The sequence below is a fragment of the Triturus cristatus genome, chromosome 2_1 (assembly GCF_964204655.1).
Source record: "Triturus cristatus chromosome 2_1, aTriCri1.1, whole genome shotgun sequence".
Lineage (NCBI taxonomy): Eukaryota > Metazoa > Chordata > Amphibia > Caudata > Salamandridae > Triturus > Triturus cristatus.
The window spans coordinates 923,366,236-923,381,963 of NC_140581.1; positions in this window are offsets into that span (position 1 = coordinate 923,366,236).

The following is a 15,728-nucleotide window of genomic DNA, read 5'->3' on the forward strand; positions in this document are numbered from 1 at the left end:
GGAGAGAATTCCTGTTTTTCTTTTCTGTGGAAGGTGTCTCCTTAGCTGTCTTTCAAACAAAATTGTGTTTTTCTTCATGTTATGTTATTTCAATATTCAATTAGTTTGTTTTCCCTCTCAGCGGCTTTGCCATAGCAATGTCTTTGAATTTCAAGTTTGGTCTTTACCACCTAGCTAGAGTGTGGTAGTGTAACACATCAAAACACCACATATTATGTTGCTCACAAGAGTGTAGGTTTATTAGCCACAGTCTTCAATAGCATCAGGCAACAACTGCCAGAGATAGAATCCCCACCTGGTAGACCCTCACCCTTTATTCCACATTCCTAAGCACACAAATCTAGAATGTGGAATGTAGTGAGAAGAGCACATCACCACACAACATCTCACCCTTTATTTAGAAAACAAACACATAACTCTAAACATTTAGATAAATACAGAGATGAATAACATAGACAGGTACATGTACATTTTCTTAAGAACATTTCTTCATGGACTAATACACCATGTTTGGGTTACACATCATACATCATGGTAACTTGCTAGTGTTGACACAACCTGTTTACTCATACGTGCTGCAGGGTAATCAACCTTCACCCCACTTCCATATGACCTAAGAGGACATATTTCAGGACTTGGATGCGGGTCATCTGCCCTGCCAGAAGATGAAACATTCACCCCCTCACAAATTCCGTCTCCAGCTTTACTTTCACTACTCTACTTTTGTTCCAATATTCTTGTTCTTTCGTACGAACAGCATTCCTGGAAACAGCATGAACGCTCACTGGAAACCTGAACTTGGATTTCACTTTGGCTACATGAGTGGGATATTTCACACATACCCAGTCACTAACCACCATTTCACTCCTACCTTCTTTGACCCTGTGTCTAGCATCTTACCCTTCCTTAATTTTGTCTTAAAAAGTTTCTTCCCTGGGCCTTATGATTGCCTACCAATTCAGCTTGGTCAGATTTATGTTGAGGCTCCCTCAGTCATTCGGGACATAAATTTGATGTCGATACTCATCCCCTCATGACTTCAAAAGGACACAATCCAGTTATTGCATAAAGCATGTCCTCCATTGCCTCAGGCAGCTCAATATTGCTTTGGAAAGCCCACTGAATGCAATCCACCAAAGTGCAATTCATTTTCTCTGCAAGTCTGTTTGCTTGGAGGCAAGTCAATGCAATGCAATTGTGTTTGCATTGTTCTGTATAAACTCCCTCTTCTCTTTCGAGACAAACTGCACTACGTTGCACCAAACAATTTCCTTTGGACAGCCTTCTCACAAGAACAATTTCTTTAGAAATGTTTTGGCTGCAAGAGGGATAGGTTCATCCATTAAATCCACTTCCCACCACTTGCTGTAGTAATCTACCACTACGATGGCAAACCTATATTTACATGGTAGGGTATTGAAACGGCCAACTAAATACATCACCAGTTTTAACCTTGGCCCCTCAGGAGTCCTCACGGCTGCAACTGCATGGATTATCTTTTCAGCCGTTTGTTACTTGTGACACATATGACACATACTCTGACACTCATAAGGGTTTCTGTGTCCATCCCCGTCCACCAGTACCTATCCCTAATCACTAATCTTTCTTTTAGTAATGATCTGTCATAGGTGTCCTTCATGGCCACTCAAAAGGTTTTATCCAGGCTTCAGTCGTGCCCACCAATTGGTCACACTTACACAAGTGCCTTGGTGATGACAACAGGAATAGCACATGGAGTCTGTGTAGTATGCTTCGGTAATGCTGTGGCTTCATCGATGATTGTGAACATTAATTGTGATCCTACAGACTCTACTCACATAGTCTGTGTCAACTTCTTCAGCCCCTTCCAGCAGTAAACGTCTCCTGTGGGACCGTCACACTCCTTTCTCTCACTCAGTCAGGACTCCTTGGTCCCCTGGACAAATCAGCAATTCTTCCTCCAGACAGACCAAGTCTGGGGAGCTGGCAGTCAGAGAGACACCAGCCCTAGTTGCTCACTGGTCCTCTAGATTATCTGGGGAACATTCCTTCCTGCTTGGAGAAAACTTGGAACTGGAGCAATAAGTGGGTCAGCAGCTCCCACTTTTATATAGAGATTTCAGAAAGAGATGTGGATTACCTATCTCCATTTGCAGAATCCGTTTGAGTTGGTATCCTTCTCATGTGCCCTTCTCAGCCTTTGTCTTGAGTGATATTCTTCACAGCGGGATTGTCTCCAGTTTGGAGCATCCACAACAGAAGCAACAGAAGCTAAGAGAGGTGTGAGCAATCTGCACCTTGACTATCACCAGCCACATCTGACAGTGACCAGGAAGTGAGATAAAGGGCCACTTCTAAATGACCATTCATACCCTGACAGCCCATATTGCAGCCCCACTCATCACCTCTGCTAGAAGACTAAGGAGGATTACCAGCAGCTCCATGTATCAGAAAGGACATAATTGAATTTCTCAGAGGAAGCCTGTCTCCTGCTTCCCAACTTCGCTGTCTGGGCTTCCTCCCCTGAGTCTTGGAAATGTTAACAAAAGACTACCACCATCTAAGGAAGGAACCTCACCTACATCTTATGCACCTGAGCAGGCGAGGGGCTTACAGATTAGAACCTAATGGCCTATCCAGATGCACAGCTTCTTGTTCCGAGGATTCTGGATTTGCTGGTAGTAGTGGATAATTGAGTGAATAAGCTACTGGACTTTCCTTCACATGACACAGGTAAAAAGGCCTGCTCAGACGATAATTACTACAAAGGACGTTATGATGCCATCACGGCAATACATGTGTTAAACCAGTGACAGGGATAGTAGTTCTGTTGTCCTTCTTATGAGGACTCGCTTGGTGCACACCTCCAGGTCACAGACAACTCCAGAACCCATCGTTAGTCAATGGCAGGTCAAGGGCTCCATGAACTGACTGGATTAGTGTGAGGCTAGGGCCAAAATCCCAAAATCCAGGATAACTGATACCCCTGGTTCAGGTACGCAAAACAGAGGACACAACTGTACACCATGCAGAGGACATTCACATCACAAGAGGTGCCCCTCCCAGCTCAGACTAACCATAACCTTACACCAGCATTGGAAAAGTCTGGTCAGCTGAGCAGGAAAACCGGTGGGAACGTTCAACTGCACTCCCATGGTGTGTATCTTCTGGGATATCTAGGCCCTGTGATGAAATTGACATCTCAGCAACTTAGGATTTTCACCCTTCGTTGAAATCAACCACTTGAGTGGTTTCAGATCTGTCTATACCGCAAACGCAGTAGCAATCCGGTAGGAGTAGAACCATCTCACAGCCCTCACTATGGTAAAGAACTATTTCTCAATTGTTGCCCAATTTTGCTCTGTGGGTAATAATCTATAATCAATAAAGACCAAACGATGCTCCTTCCTCTTATCATATTTCCTTTATCTGAGGTGTCGATCTGCATAATTAAGGGTAGACTGTAATCGGTAACCTTCATTCAAGGTGCAATCCTTGATGTTCGCTTAAGTTCTTGAAATGCTTTTTGACACTCATCAAACCGTATTTCCTTCTCGGGCTGCTTTATGGATGTCAGTGCTGCCAATGGGTCTGATGTGGTCCCATACTTAGTTACAAAGTTTCTGTAGCAATCAGTGAGTCCACAAAATCTCTAACATCAGTGTGGGTAGTAGACACTTCCCACTGCAACAAAGACCTTTGCTTGAAATAACTGAATCTAACTGTTCTCACCAGATGCTCAATGGTAAACCAAAGTGAACTGCCCCACCTGGCACTTGGTTGCCTTGATGGCCAGTTGTGCTTCCTATATCCTGCCTGACACCTGTTTTAAGAGTCTCGGGTGGCCCTTCAGTGAATTGCTAAACACAGCAGTATCTTTCAGCCACACAGAACTTCTAGTCAGCACTTTAAACTGAAATTTTACCAATGGTGTAGGGCTGGGCGAAACTTCCAGAGTTCCACTCTGCAGAATTCCATGGAATTACATACAAGCTCAGTGAGATTCCTTAGAATTCCGTGAGCAGGTGGAAATCAGTATGTTGTACTGCTCGCACTGATTTTTAGTTCTGGGACCTTGTTTTGCACTGCATAATGAGCACAAACTGCACCATGTGTGAAGAACCAGAACCTTTTAGGCCTGGCGGTGCAGGGTACGCCCTCTGTCTCCTGGGTTCACCTGCTTCGATACACAGAGACACGGGACACTCTGTCGGCGTCAGAAGATTGGATTTATTTAGCTGCAGCTAGTACAGTTATCCTAGAAGTACACAAAGTAGGTTCTCAGGAGACTGCCACTTTACTCTGTGGCGCATCAGATTAAATACTATACAATATGGCATCATTAACAGAACACACGCCCCAAGCAAAGAAGAAAATAGCCAATAGGGTAAGTGGAAAACAAAGCGGAACCAGTAAGAAGGGTTCGAAAAAAGAAAGATCAGATGACTCGTAGAAACCTCTCCTCTAACTGTGTTTGTCGTCCCACCCCCAAACTAATTCATTAACAGATTACAACTGACTTGCAGGTGGTGAGATACGTTTGTGTGTATTGGAGGACGGGCATGACACAAGAGAATGCTGGCAGGAGACAGTGAAGGCCAGTTGATAAGATATGATCGGGAAAGAATGGTGCGAGCCTACAGATAGTTGGAACAGGGATTAGGGAAGCCAGACACGGATTAGTGTACTCGGCTAGTCCAAACACCAGCCTCGCAAACAAGGCCGAGGACGTATTTTGACACCAAGCTAGGGAAAAACAGAAAAGACTTTGTTCGCCGTGCTGCCTGAGTGATGGCATCACAAAATGGCGGCGGGTTACAAAATGGCGGGTCGATTCGATCGTAATCGAATATCGAAGTTCCTCAGACCCTCCTTTTGCCAGAACTCAGGCAAGATAGACTCCCGTCAATCTGAGTTCACATCAATAGCCATGAGATCTTCAAGTTGTTGTTGTAACATCATCCTTATGTTTTCTGTCACTTGAGGTTTGGGTCTTGAAATGCACATAGAGGCACAAAGATCACAGATAGCGGGACCACAGTGCATACAGAGACAACAAGAAAATATGATTGTCAAAATTACTCCAAGGAATGTCAATACTTTCCAAACCCATTTGGACAGTAGTCCCCAAAACCATTCCGTTAAGGACCAATCTCCTTCATCCTGATGAATAGACTCGGAGATTATATGCAACTTGGAAATAGCTTGGTATACTGTCGGAGCGTCATTAGGAATGAAAATACAACAGCTTGACCCGATCAATTTACACACTCCACCACGATCGGCAAGAATAAAGTCTAAGGCAACTCGATTTTGTAAGGTCATAAGACGATCCGCCTGTAGTTCCGCCGTTATATTACTCAAGGCTCCTACAGTGATGTCTATTGTAGTGTCTACAACACGGACCAGTTGCCTTATATTTCTGCTATTGGCCATCGGACCCCAGAAGGGAAGAAAACCTTTAAGGAAATCTCCTCCTTCTTGCCCCGAGGTGTCTTTGGAGTCAATAATTCCTCGGCTGAGACGGGTTCGGTGATAATTGGCAGAAGCAGTGTAAGTAGGGGGAAGAAGAAAAGCTATGTAGCAGGTACCAGAGAAACCCGTTGGCAACCAAGTAAAGGCTCTATTATAACAAATAAAATAGGTGCTTTGTGACGGTACTAGAGGAGGTGAGTTCAGAGAGGAATAAATGTATGTGTAGGAACAGTTACTTTTTGGTACAGTGTCAGAAGAGCGTTCGTTTATCTTTAAACAGAAGTTACCTTGATGCGGTACAGTCCAGATTGGTGAGGATTTCTCTTTTCCCATTTTATTATTAAGACTTGACATGTATTGGGTGACGTTCCAATTAGTGTATGCTTTTCTTTCATCGATAGAAATCTTGCTATTCTCCATGATTTTAGCCATAACCACCATACCCTTAATCAAAGAACTATGACTAAAATCCGGATAATTAATTTGTGAAGCAACAGACCATCTGAATTTACTTTGATATGCATTTGAGAAGATAACAAAGAATGCCCAAGCGGAACCTTCGTAGGAGAAAGGAAGAACTAGAAATGGTATTCCCTTCTCAGTAGTATGCGGCATAAGACCACATACCCAACAATCAGTTGTTTTAACCACTAATTGATGCTGGTGTAATAGTTGAACAAAAGAATTATTGTAATACTCGGTTCTTCTGACAAGTTCATGTGAAGGGAAAGTATGGAAAAAGTGTGGAGAGATAGTAGAAAAAGGCAAAGAAAAGGAAGGGGAGGTGTGTCTTGGCTGCAAAACATAAACTATCCAACCAATAATCACCAAAGCAATACATAATGATATTAGAACACATAGGATTATACTGTAACGACTGTACATTATTTTACAAAATGCTTTCTTTGTTTCATTTCTTCTCTCTTCAATGCTTGGTGTAGTTTCCATTTTCACTAGTGGATGCTCACGGCAATCTTCCTCAATCACTAAAATCACGATGCTCTACCGTCCTATGACACTGAAAGATCCTGCAGACCTATTGTCACTACTCAGGTCGTGACCTAGACTCCTACCGTGACCCTGCAACCTGAACAGAACACTACACAAGGAGAAGGAAGAATAAAAAAAGGTCTTAAGTGTTCTTTTGTCTGGGCCTAAGATTGTAGCGATCTTTCCCAGGTACACTCTGATCTTGAAACAATGTTTTTGGTTCAGTCGTGTTTAAGCGGCGGTGTAATGGAATCGCTTTCTGTAAGATGTTGTCGTCCTCTTTCTCAGACAATGTCCCATTCAGGTGTGCATCGCTAAAGGGTACGAATCGTGGAACTGTTTCGCCTTCGCAGTCACCAACCCCTCTGCGAACCCACTGATCGAAAGGCAAGGGCAAAGGTACTTTCTTGCAGTGCACACCGTGAATCCAATTTTTCTTTCCTTCAACTTTAAGTGCTGTCCTCATTGCAAGAAGAACCATTCGGGGCTTCTGCCATCTGGGCTTCAGATTCTTCTTCCTCTGAATACTGCGGATGCAGACCCAGTCACCTGGATGGATGGAGTGACCTGGATCTGTGGAAGCCTCCGGCAAAGCACTCCGAACCTGTCGATGAAGGACATGCAATTTAGTTGTAAGGTCATGCAAATAGTCAATTAACATTGGGTAGGGCAAATCTGAGTACTTTTTAGGACGAGGTATTCCCCATACGTTGGCCGGACGGCCAAACACCACTTCGTAAGAGCTAAGTCCCAGACGAGAGTGTACTGCAGTTCTGGTGGATAGCAGAGCTAACGGTAAAGCATCAGGCCAATTAAGTCCCGTACTTGCTTGAATTTTCGCTAACTTCAATTTCAGGGTCCCATTGTAGCATTCTACTAAACCTGCTGATTGGGGATGATTTGCCGCATGAAACTTTTGTTTGATTCCAAGACCTGCACAAACTTTCTGCATGACTTGGCCAACAAATTCGCTCCCATTGTCACTCCAGACAATGCGCGGCAATCCAAATCTGGAAAATAATTCTTTAAGAAGGATTTTGGCTGTGGATAAAGCTGTGTTGTCTTTCAAAGGGTATGCTTCTATCCATCTCGAAAAGGCACATACCACCACCAGAACATATTTGAGGTTGTTGCATTGATCCATATGAATATAATCGATTTGCAACACTTCAAATGGGTATGTCGGAGGAGCAAAGTGACCTGCTGGAGTGGGGGTTCCCTTTCCTGGATTATACATCAGACAAACAATACAATGCTTTACTACGTTGTCTGCACATTTAGGGATACTTTCATTCTGCCAAACTGGAGCTAGAAGTTTACAAATGCTTTTTGCACTAAGGTGAGCTGGACCATGAGCCATAGTAACCACTGGGAGTACATAAGCATCTGGCAACAACCATCGTTGATGTTCGGACAATTCTACCCAACAACCCATTTCATCTAACATTCCCGTACTTTCTCTCCACTTGCTTATCTCTCTTTCTGTAGCCTCTTTCTGAATCGTTTTCACGCTTTCCATTGTATTCTCACACATTCCTCTTTCTGTGACCCAATTCGCAGGACCTGCCATATACATTCGACTCATTGAATCTTTCGCTGTTTTCTTTGCTGTTTCATCAGCAAATGCATTTCCTCGTCCAACATCATCCGTTATCCTCTTGTGAGCACTACACTTCACTATCGCAATTTGTACAGGTAAAGTAAGTGACTCAAGGAGATTAGTCACTAACTGACCATGCTGTATCTTAGTGCCATGTGAAGTTAGGTAACCCCTCTCTTTCCAGAGATGCCCAAAATTGAACGCGACACCAAAGGCATATTGGCTGTCAGTGTACACGTTTACTCTTTTCCCTTTTGATAGTACACAAGCTCTCGTCAGTGCTATCAATTCTGCTGCTTGCGCTGAGTTGTGTCTAACACGTGCGGTTTCCACAATCGTATGTAAGGTAGTTACAGCATAGGCTGAAACCGTATCCCCATTAGGCATCTTAAAACAGGAACCATCTACCCATAGAGTCCCATCTGGATTCTCTAAAGGTGTGTCTCTCAAATCAATCCTTCCCTTTGTCTCTTCCTCAGTACGGAAGAAACAGTCATGTTGATCTTCAATACTCTCCTCATTAGGAAGGGGCAACAAAGTGGCTGGATTCAGAGTATTGCATCGTTTGATGTGTACGTGACTAGCCAATAGCGTCAGCTCGTAACCAGTTAAACGTGCACTCGTGAGATGCTGTGTCTTTGTTCTGTTTAGTAAGGTATCCACTGCATGTGGCACCATGACAATGAGAGTGTTATCTAACACTATCCCAGCGGACTGTCGAATAGAAATCGCTGCGGCTGCTGTGGCTTTGAGACAATTAGGCAATGCTTTAGCTACGGGATCTAACGTAGCCGAAAAATACGCACATGGTCACTGTCTATCTCCAAATTGCTGTGTTAAGACTGATAATGCACAACCTTCTTTCTCGTGAACATACAGCGTAAAAGGATTAGTGTAATCTGGGGTACCCAGTACAGGAGCAGAACACAGAGCAGTACATAAATCAGTGAAACTCTTTTGGCACTCGTCAGTCCAAGGAAGGGGCTGAGGTGTATCTTTTAAACTGAGTGCCAACAAAGGTTTGGCGATCAAAGAGAAGTTAGGGATCCACTGTCTACAATAAGAAGTGATTCCCAAAAAAGCACGTACTTCCCTTTGTGTGGATGGTACTGACATTTGTGTAATCGCCTGAATTCGTTCTGGTGTCAATCGTCGTCCCTCCTTTGATAGGAGATGACCCAAGTAGGTAACCTCTTGACAAACATACTGTAGTTTGGAAGGTGAAACCTTGTGTTTCAGCTTGAACAAGTGATGTAGCAGTGCAACAGTGACATCTTTGCAGATATCTTCTGAATCAGCGGCGACTAATAAGTCGTCCATGTATTGGAAAAAGGGCAGCACCAGACGGCAAGTGAAAAGTATCAAGATGACATTTCAAAGCTTGGCTGTAAATGGAGGGACTTTCACAGTACCCTTGGGGTGCGCGCTTAAACCGGAAGCTTCGGCATCCAAGAGAAAAACCAAAAATGTCCCTACTCTCTTCTGCAATTGGAATACTAAAGAAGGCATTCTTTAGATCAATAACAGAGAACCAAGTCGCTGTGGAAGGTATCATAGTCAACAAGGCAGTGATATCTGGAACAACAGGAAATTGTGGAATCACTATTTTGTTTACTTCTCGCAGGTCAATCACAAACCGGTACACGGGAGGCTGAGAAGGATCAGTATGTTTAAGAAGAGGAAGAATAGGGCTATTGCATGTGTTGCCTCTCGTTTCTTCGACCACATCCTTCCGAATGAGATCGTGAATGATTTCTAAGAGCGCCTTTTCACCTTCAGCAGAAATTCGATATTGTGGAATACGTGGTAATTCAACATTGGGCTTGAGAGTGACAACATAAGGCGGTATTTCAAGACAACCCACATCGTTGCTGTCGGAAGAGAAAGCAACTCAGGAGGAAACTGATCTTTAGACAGATACATTGGGGAGATCAACTTCTGACCTAGAGTGAGGTGTACGCCTGAAGGAGAACAATATATGGTAGCATGCATCCTTTTCAATAGGTCTAGACCCAACAGATTTTCACCACAACCATTCGTTAACAGAAGTGAAGCTTCCAAATCATAAGGACCAACTGAAATAGGTAAGGGACAAGAAACTGGATTGCGAACAGGGGCGCCTGAAAATCCTACAGAAACATTCGTTAAGCCAGACAAAGGTGCGCCAGGGAGTTTAGAATGAATGATAGAACTTCTCATTGCTCCAGTATCTAGAAGAAACGGCTCTGATACACCCATAGTAGTGACGTTAACATAAGGGCCATTTTGATCTACTGGGATTGGCACAACTCCTCTACTTTGTCCATGGCTGTCCTAGTTGGCATGAAGACTCTCATTTTCGCCTTCAACATAATGGTCCTCATTATAATATTGAGTGGATCTCACATTTTGCTGATCAAAATAGTTTACAGAATTAGGAGAAGGAAGGGCACGCCGTTCTTGAGTCAATATACCTCGACTTCTACCTCTGTTTGCTGACTGGAGGCCAGCACGACCTCGTGGAGCAGATAATGCTCCATTACGCTGCAATAAAACCGGACAACTGCTTTTAAAATGACCTTCCTCCTTACAATAGGCACATTGATTAGGACCTAACAAGGGTCGCGAAATGTGTGGCTCAGGTTTCTGATACAATCTGTGAAACTGCGGTGGCTGTTCAGTTTGAGGCTGAACGTTACGTGGCGGATAAGCTTGCTGTAAGAGAACCTTCGTTTTTAGATCTTTTGTTTTCTTTTCTTACTTTTCTTTTTCTTCTTTGTCTCTATTCTCGTAATATTGTGCAGTAGCCAATATCTGGGCAGAAGAAGAAACAGCCCAAGAACTTTCTGAATCTTTTAATTTGTGTGACAGCTCGGGAAGCAAATTGAATACAAATTTATCCACGAATAATCGCTGTCCACCCTCAGTAGCCATGTCCTGACCACTATGATCGATGAATGTCTCTTCAAACCGAGTAAAGAAATCAGAGACACTTACATCTTTCTTTTGTTTACATGCTGCTAGCTTATCCCAATTCACTCTTAGTGCACGCATCATAGTTTTCATTAACGTAATGATTCTACCAGGAAGCTCCGAAATCAAAGCGTCAGGCTTTGCACCACCCATTTGGTCTCTATCTGTATCAGCTATGGCATCCCAAGTAGCACCCAGTTCCTGTACATGATCCTCTTTACGAATCTTTGCCCATATTGTCTGTGGAACTACATTACCCATTAGCATATCAATATCTGCCAGATTCATTATACAAGCATCGATTGTCTGCGATAATTCTTTATAATAACCTGCAGGGTTCTTACGAGGATCAGGTAAAGTCTGTTTAAGGGCCAAAACTTCAGATCTTTTCCATGGTACATGTACCCATATACGCTGGAAGTGAGCAGGAATAAGAGGATTAGCACCTGCTGCTGGAACCTCTTCTTTCCATACTGGAGGAACCTCTCTCATAGGATAATTTTTCGATGTCAGTTTAACCGAAGGATCAGAATCAAGAAAAATCTGAGAGAACAATAAGGATCTATGAGAGATGAGTGTTCTTACAGCTTCCTCAACCTTGGAACCTACAATAAGTCCTTTTCCAAAATCAGTTTGGATATCTAATAAATCTAGTGAGATCGGACTCGAGCTCACATCTTCCCATTCTTTAATGAGAATATCACACATTATATTAAAAACATACCTTTGTGTAGGTGCATTCCATTGCAAAAAGCTAGGCATAATATCAGACACACTATATTGTGGACCCTTCTTGATCCATCTTCGTGCAAGAGAGTCTAGTTTCTCTCCTTCCTCAAAATCTGGGACCTGACTACGTGATTGTCTTCGAGTAAAAGCAGGAGACACATTAAGAGCTCCAAAGAAAGGAGATAAAATACTAGTGACAGAATCTGTGAGACGTTTACGCATAGACGGTGAATTAGACATCAGGACTGGAGACAGAATATTAGGAGAATTATCAAGAGAAGAACCAGAAATTACAGGAGGAGCAGAATGCAAAGGAGATGATGGCTGAGAAACTGGTAATACCGGCAAGGGCGGTAGTACTGGAGGAGGCGGATGCTGAAGAGCCTGAACCGGCGGAGGTACTACCAGCAACTGAGCAGGCTGTAATGTCTGAGGCACATTGGTATTTTGCGCATAGGGCGGAGGCAACCTCAATAAATGAGACATTAGGGGATCTTCTTCTATATCTTTCTTATTATCAGAAGGAGATACAGGCAACACCGGATAGCATTTATCTATCGCCATACGTTGTCTTTCTGAGATTTCAGTCGTATTGTCAATTTCATCATTTTTGAACTGGTGTTTTGGATGGTATTCATGATCTTGATGGTGTCGTTGATGTTGGTCCAGGAGAGCAGGCAGTTGGTGCGGGGGGTGATCGTGGTGGCGGAGGTCTCAGTGGTTATCGGGGCGGTCGTGTTGTTGAAGCTGTCGTGGATGTCTGCGATCTTGCGATGGAAGAAGGTGGCCAGCGAGTCGCACAGGTCTTGCGAAGGTGGGATGTCGTTGGTGTTGGAGCTGGGGTTGGAGAGTTCCTTCACAATGTTGAAGAGCTCTTTGCTGTTGTGTGTGTTGTTGTCTAGGCGGTCTTTGAAGGAGGCCCTTTTGGCTGATCTGATGAGGTGATGGTGTCTGCGGGTGGCGTTCTAGTGGGCTGCGTAGCTGTCCGAAGTTCGTTCACAGAGCCAATTCTTCTCCAGCTTTCGGCAGGTTTGCTTGGAGGCCTGGAGGTCTTCAGTGAACCAGCTGGCTTTCCTGCTGGTGTGACTGTTGGAGGGTTTCTTGGGTGGGGCGAGGGTGTTGGCGCAGTCGTCGATCCACTGTCTGAGGTTGCGGGTGGCGGTGGCGGTGTCGGTGGGCTCGGGGGGTGGGCTCTGGGTGAGGGTGGTGGTTAGCTGGTGTGCGGTGATTTTGCTCCAGCAGCTGCGAGGCATCTGTTGGGAGTGGTGGTACGTGGTGGGTTTCCAGAAGGTGAAGTGGATGCAGCGATGGTTGGTCCAGTGGAGTTCGGAGGTGTGGCTTAAGGAGACGTGGGGGCTTGCGGAGAAGATGGGGTTGAGCCTGTGGCCGGCGGAGTGGGTGGGTGTTGTGACGAGTTGTCTGAGTCCGAGGTCGGTTAGGTTGTCGATCAGCGTGGCAGAGTTGGCATTGTTGTTGTTCTCGAGGTGGAAGTTCAGGTCCTCAAGGAGGATGTAGTCCGTGGAGGCGAGGGCGTGTGTGCTGATGAAGTCGGCGATGGAGTCGTTGAACTGTGGTCGGGGTCCGGGGGGTCTGTAGGCGAGGGTTCCTCTGAGGGTGATGTTGGGATTGGTGTGGATCTGGAAGGTGTTTTGCAGTGCTGAGGGTGTCGTCCGTGCTGGTCGAGACTCTGAGGGTGTTCCTGTGGACGATGGCGATTCCTCCTACTCCATTGGTGCGGTTCCTGCGGGTGATCTTGTAGCCTTCCGGGATGACTATGGCGATGTCGGGTGCTGAGGAGGGGTTCAGCCAAGTCTCCGTCAGGAAGGCGACGTCTGGGGAGGTTGAGTCGAGAAGGTCCCAGAGTTCAACGACGTGTTTGCGGGCGGAGCGGGTGTTGAGAAGGATGCAGCTGAGGTAGAAGGGTCCTTGTGTGCACTTCGGGGCGGCCAGGCAGAAGGTGTGTGATCGTCCAGCGTTGAGTGCGTGGAGGGCGCTGACGTCGTAGCGGAGTCGGGCGTCGTGGTGTTCGTGGGGGCCAGGGGTTCCGGCTCTGGGCGCGGACCAGGTGCAGACGGGCTTGCCTTAGGCATGCCTTCGGCGCGCCTAAGGCGGAGCTGCACAGCGGCCACCATAAGAAGGGGAGGTGGGAGGGAGGAGCTGCTGGGAGGAGGGAGTGGACGAATGGGTGTGCGGGGAGGCGGGGCCACAGGGGACGCAGCGGCGGGAAAGACGGGGGCAGGAGCGGCAAGGAACCAGAAGGCAAAAAAGGGCACAGAGTACAGGGGGAATGAGGAAGAAAATGAGCAGTTAAACAAATGGGCAATACAGGTACAAAAACAAAGGGCACAGAATGCAAAGGGGAAGGAGGAAAGAAAATGAGCAGTTAAACAAATGGGCAATACAGGTACAAAACAAAGGGCACAGAATGCAGAGGGAAGGAGGAAAGAAAATGGGCAGATAAACAAATGGGCAATACAGGTACAAAACAACCTAAAAAGCAGAAGCAATACAATTACCAGAAACGAACAGTTAACAAAATAAGACAAACCTACAGCCTACCACTGGCCACTGTGGGTGGAGGCGGGCCTCGAACTCGGCACAGCAGCGGCGGCTGGGCTCAGGGCACGGTCGCACAGGTGGTGCTGTGCGGCGTGGAGAGCGACCTGCCTAAGGAAGGGTCAAGGGTCGCTCCTGGGCACCAACACTACTTGGCTGGCACAAAGGCTATCTGAAATCTTAATTATCCCCAAGTCCAACATCTTGACAATGAGCACTCAATCACCCTCAAGTTGAACATTTTGGCCACATCTGCCTTGATGCATTCCTGGACCTGGTCAGGAATGGGATAAATCTTTTACTTGATAGGAAGACTTGGGTCCATCTCATGCATACAGAGAGGTATCTGCCCGTGAGTCAGTGAGAATAGGTGGGAGGACCTTCCCAAACCTATTTACTATCTATATGCTGTTCATGTGTCAAGTCAGGGGTAAGGTGCACCCCTTTCACAGATTCATGCCTCGGGTCACTGTGCTACAAATCAGAAAAGGACTCACTGTCTTCTTAAATGTTCTCTGATATAGCCATGATGTTCACTGTGTAAAGTCTCAGGAGGTAAGGCTTCAGCCTGTTCATATGGAAGAGCCTCCTAGGTTTCCTTGTTGCCCCTGTGTCTACCATGTAGTTCTCATCTGATACCCATTGTACTGCATTGTAGGGTCCACGCCATTATACTCCTGAGCTCTGTGACAAGTAAGCTTCAGCACCAGCACCTCCTGAACTTCTTGGTACCTAGTCAATGCTGCGTTCAGTTCATGCCACTCCTTCATCAGATCTTGGTTGGCCTGAATTTTTTTTTTGCCTGAATCATGGAAAATGCCATCAGTTTCCTGAGGCTAATCAAATAGTCCACCACATCATTCTGAGGAGGCTTAGGAGTTCCTTCCCACCTTTCTCTAGTCAAAGTGAATGGCCCCAGTATTGGGTGTCCAAAGAGAAGTTTAATTGGGATAAACCTAACTCATCGGTGTGGAATTTCCTGGTAAGCTAATGACAGACATGGCAGGAGTAGATTCCCCTTGCAACTGAGTTTCCTATAATGCTGATATGGGTCTTGTTAAACCTTCCACTAACTCACTGGTTTCTGGATGGTAAGCTGTGGAAAAGTGGTAAGATACACCAGCTTCCTCCCAGATCTCAATCTCATGTAAGTGAAGATCAAATTGGTTCCCCGGCCAGAAATCACTGATTTTGGAAAGCCAATCCTAGAAAAGGTCAAGTTTGCAATTATGCTGTGCAGGGGCAATGCCTTATACTGAGAGTGGGTTGAATGGACGAACAATGACTATTCCCACCTGTTCAAATTGAACACCTACAACTAGAAGAGAGACTAATAGCACCTTGGTCTCACTGACAGCCTTACCATTCAACTGCCAAGTAGGATATGTCCTGCAGAATCTCTCTGTGTCTCTGTGCATTCCTGGTCAGTAGACCAAGTATAGTAGGT